The 5000-nt window shown below is 52.2% G+C and overlaps 1 non-coding gene across 1 annotated transcript in view; it reads right to left on the bottom strand.

Moving 5' to 3' along the window:
- LOC126436638 (small subunit ribosomal RNA) overlaps positions 1-66 on the bottom strand; it is a 1884-nt gene extending 1818 nt beyond the window's left edge. Inside the window, exon 1 of the ribosomal RNA XR_007580824.1 lies at positions 1-66. This exon is cut by the window's left edge and continues 1818 nt beyond it. This is a non-coding gene — a ribosomal RNA (small subunit ribosomal RNA).
- Between the last annotated feature and the right edge of the window lie 4934 nt (positions 67-5000).

Below are 5000 nucleotides of genomic sequence, written 5' to 3'. Positions count from 1 at the left end.
GTACTGAGACATGCATGGCTTAATCTTTGAGACAAGCATATGACTACTGGCAGGATCAACCAGGGAGCTGCGTCAACTAGAGCTGAGCAGCCGGCCGCCCGGGAGTGTGTCCCGGGGGCCCGCGCGAACACGCAAGCGTCCGCTCAATTAATTCTGCAAACAGGAGGAGGCTGAGCTCCCCTGCACAACACACCTCGAAACCCTCTCAGGTCCCGGCGGCGCGCAGCGCCGTCCTAAGTACTTGGTCGGGTTCGAGAGAGGCGCAATCGCCCGGAGTTAGGCGAGTAGACGCTTTAGGTGCGACCACCCGTGCTCCCAACTGAGCTTGCCGCTGCCGACAGAGGCCCGGGAGCGTGCTGTCGTGGCATTGCCGGCGGGAGACAACACGCGCCACCTACGGTGACCGGCAGCTCCAACGCCAGCGCCACAGAAGGACAAAAGCCCCACTTGGGTGCCGAAGCGAACTCTCCCAGCACAGCGCACGCGCCAACACGTCCGCACAGCTGCGATACAAACCACCTGCGAGAACGCTGGGGCGACCGAGCAGCAGACGGCGTCGCGGCGCCGAGCGCCGAGCGGCGGCGCATCCTCAGCGCACACAGTCCTCAATCGGACCAGCACACTGCAGATGGCCACCGCGCTTCGCACCGGGCCCGCGAGGACCTACTTTGGCGCAAGGCGCCGCGAGCAGGGGGCGCCGGCGCGCAGCTGCGCCGCCTGCCGCGTCCGTCGGCCGGCGCGCCTGCCACTGGCCGCCCCCACCAGCCGGCTGTAGCGCGTGCGCCCACGCACCGCGCTGCCAGCACGCCGGGCGGCCCCCCCCTCACCGGCCGGGGACGGTCCCACCCAGCCACCGCCGCGTATCGCCTCACACCCAGATCCCCTTTCACGTTCGTGGGCATGGTGGGTCCCCTTTCACGTTCGTGGGCATGGTGGGTATCCCTGAAACAACCGGTTAATAGCTCGACCGATCGTCGCCAACACTGATTCACCTCTAGCGAGAACAACCGCACCACAACGGGTTACCTGTTGTTCATTTGCGTAACGTCACCAGCAAACGTAGACGTCCATCGCCATTTGCAACGAGTATTGCATGCCTGTGTCAGGTGGTCACAACACACTACGTCTGCCCACATAGACGCAACAACATGTGCACGCCTCGAGAACACGTGGAAGGTAGCCCCCGTACGTATGCGGTGTCCATTGCGCGAACGACTGTCAGCCGGCCTCTGCAGGATGTCGCAGATGTGGAACGCGGTGCAACATGCTATCACGGTGTGTGAGAAGAGACGACTACGTCCGAATACACGCTCCACCACATCAACAGACTGCTCATGCTGATCGCCATCCAGGGCGTCCGTTCCTCCCACACGTCTGAATGGCGTACCACACTGCAATCCAGCTCTTATAGGGAGACGACACGTAGCTGCGTGCACAATATTTGGACTGTATGGTCTGCCGTTGCTAGGCGCAGTCGTCGTACGGTCACACATGTGCCACGATGTATCATTCAGTACATACGGACCAATGTGCAGTACAGTTTGTGGGTTTTGCGTACATCGGCGGACAGGTGACAGGCCGTACCACAACGTAGGCTGAGTACGTCGGCATGCGAAGGGCATTGAATCATGCAAACTTCTCAACGACCAGCTTGCGAAGGCAGGGGGGAAGGGGGGGGGGGCATGTACGTCCTGCTGCTATCCACATTAGAGTGTATAGCAGGGAGCATGTGAAAGTCAGCAACACCTGCAAGGTGTTTAACATGACGCGATACACAGGGGACCGGGCAGTGCGAATAGCGAACTATATTGCGAGGGTTGCGGTTAGGCAACACTACACTAATTTAACGAGTTGCATAACAATTACAGAGCAGGTTCAGCGACAACGTGCGTCAGGTTAAGGCGCAATATAGGTTATGTTGAGGCGCAATATGGGTTAGGTTGAGGCGCAATATAGGTTAGGTTAAGGCACAACATGGGTTACGTTAAAGCGCAAATTAGGTTATGTTAAGGCACAACATGGGTTACGTTAAGGCACAACATGGGTTACGTTAAGGCACAACATGGGTTACGTTAAGGCACAACATGGGTTACGTTAAGGCACAAATTAGGTTACGTTAAGGCACAAATTAGGTTACGTTAAGGCACAAATTAGGTTACGTTAAGGCACAAATTAGGTTACGTTAAGGCACAAATTAGGTTACGTTAAGGCACAAATTAGGTTACGTTAAGGCACAACATGGGTTACGTTAAGGCACAACATGGGTTACGTTAAGGCACAACATGGGTTACGTTAAGGCACAACATGGGTTACGTTAAGGCACAACATGGGTTACGTTAAGGCACAACATGGGTTACGTTAAGGCACAAATTGGGTTACGTTAAGGCACAAATTGGGTTACGTTAAGGCACAAATTGGGTTACGTTAAGGCACAAATTGGGTTACGTTAAGGCACAAATTGGGTTACGTTAAGGCACAAATTGGGTTACGTTAAGGCACAAATTGGGTTACGTTAAGGCACAAATTGGGTTACGTTAAGGCACAAATTGGGTTACGTTAAGGCACAAATTGGGTTACGTTAAGGCACAACATGGGTTACGTTAAGGCACAAATTGGGTTACGTTAAGGCACAACATGGGTTACGTTAAGGTACAACATGGGTTAGGTTTAAGTACAATATGGGTTAGGTTAAGGTACAATATGGGTTAGGTTAAGGTACAATATGGGTTAGGTTAAGGTACAATATGGGTTAGGTTAAGGTACAATATGGGTTAGGTTAAGGCACAATATGGGTTAGGTTAAGGCACAACATGGGTTAGGTTAAGGCACAACATGGGTTAGGTTAAGGCACAACATGGGTTAGGTTAAGGCACAACATGGGTTAGGTTAAGGCACAACATGGGTTAGGTTAAGGCACAACATGGGTTAGGTTAAGGCACAACATGGGTTAGGTTAAGGCACAACATGGGTTAGGTTAAGGCACAACATGGGTTAGGTTAAGGCACAACATGGGTTAGGTTAAGGCACAACATGGGTTAGGTTAAGGCACAACATGGGTTAGGTTAAGGCACAACGTAGGTTAGGTTAAGGTACAACGTAGGTTAGGTTAAGGTACAACGTAGGTTAGGTTAAGGTACAACGTAGGTTAGGTTAAGGTACAACGTAGGTTAGGTTAAGGTACAACGTAGGTTAGGTTAAGGTACAACGTAGGTTAGGTTAAGGTACAACGTAGGTTAGGTTAAGGTACAACGTAGGTTAGGTTAAGGTACAACGTAGGTTAGGTTAAGGTACAACGTAGGTTAGGTTAAGGTACAACGTAGGTTAGGTTAAGGTACAACGTAGGTTAGGTTAAGGTACAACGTAGGTTAGGTTAAGGTACAACGTAGGTTAGGTTAAGGCGCAATGTCGGTTAGGTTAAGGTACGATATAGCTTAAGTTAAGGTACAATATAGCTTAGGTTAAGGTACACATTGTTGTAGGGAAAGGTGTATTTGGGGGGGGGGGGGCGGCAGGTTCGTTGATAGTGATTATCGTAAGTGCATGCCTGCGGGATCATCCGATTTGTCACGTCAGGATGCACTTGTGGCTCATGACAGGCGGCGTTCCGATTCCAAGGTTGTGGCAGATCTGTGTCTTTCATTCCTGCCATTGTTTGTGTACTGTGACAGGAGGCAGTATTGTGATGTTGGGTGCACCCCTGTGTAGGACATGTGTGGGTGTTCGTGGCTTAGCTGAGCAATGGCGGATGTCGGAAGGGTGGGATATTCTGTTTTCTGGGTGGACCTCCCGGTCTGGTTATGATAGTGTGGATTGTGTAATGTGGCGGAGAGGATGCACTGGATGTTCTTCCATGCTGGTGGTTAGATATTGTGTGTGTGTGTGCCTGTTACAGGCAGAGAGTAGTGTGTGATAAGAGAGTAGTGTGTGATAAGAGTGTCTGGCTGACGTGTGGTTCTCATTATGTGCAGAGTCTTTCAGCATGTATAGGGACGGTTGTATATATTATCTGTATTCTGATGGCTCTGCATCTATTACTAATCAGTGCCGTGTCTACGGTTACTCTGGTTCCAGTCGAAACTGTTCTATCTCTGTACATTAGTGACACTGCGGCTCCACTATGTTGCCGGCCCTGTCGGCCGTTTCCCCCAGTGTATGGCTAATGATTATCAGCAATCAGTCTATTAGTCAATACCGGTAGTGTGACGACGTCAAATGTCCGGGATGGGGGAAGCTACACCCTTCCCGTGGGTCAGGGCCTAGAAAGACTCTTCCCACGCAGGAGGCTCGGACTGTCGTTACTCTTCCGAGAAATATATTTGCCCAGCGTTTTTTGTGACTGCGAGTGCGACGCCCACGGGTACCGACATGGATGGGGCGCGTCCTAGCTGATCGCTCGGCATGGGAATCAGTACAGTGAGCAATGCGATCGCGTCTGTAGCTTGTACGTGGTACAGCTCGCAGCTCATGTATAGGGACAGCGGGAATGTCGCATATTGGACATAACTCTTCATGAAACGCAAGTTATAGGTGTGGATTGCACATTACGAGTGCGGGAAACTTCCGCCGTTCATCCGCTGGCGTTGCGAGTTTGGCGGTTGGGGTGGGGCACGAGCGGGTGCGGGTGGTGTGATTGCCGGTCCACGACGTTGTGCGGCAGAGGCACTGGCGTTTGGGTGCTGTGGTCGACAGAGGCTGCATGCTTTGTGGGTGGCGTCGAAAGATGGGCACTGTGGGCCCATCGATGTCTTAGTCGGCTTGGCGTCCCATAGATGGCGGTATCGTCGTTGCAGGAGCTCATGCTGAGGGAGACCTACAGATGGCGGTATGTTTTGTGGTGCGCTCGACATGGCGGACGTAGTGTTGTCAGATTCGCATAGATGGAGCTATCGCATGTGGTTTCGCCGTATTTGCATAGATGGCGATACTGTTTTGCCAGCATGGTTGGCGTAGTTCCGTCGGATCCCTGTAGATGGAGGTGTCGAATGTTTACTGTGGACGGT

The sequence above is a fragment of the Schistocerca serialis genome, unplaced genomic scaffold (assembly GCF_023864345.2).
Source record: "Schistocerca serialis cubense isolate TAMUIC-IGC-003099 unplaced genomic scaffold, iqSchSeri2.2 HiC_scaffold_1242, whole genome shotgun sequence".
NCBI lineage: Eukaryota > Metazoa > Arthropoda > Insecta > Orthoptera > Acrididae > Schistocerca > Schistocerca serialis.
This window is presented reverse-complemented; position numbering and strand designations above follow the sequence as displayed.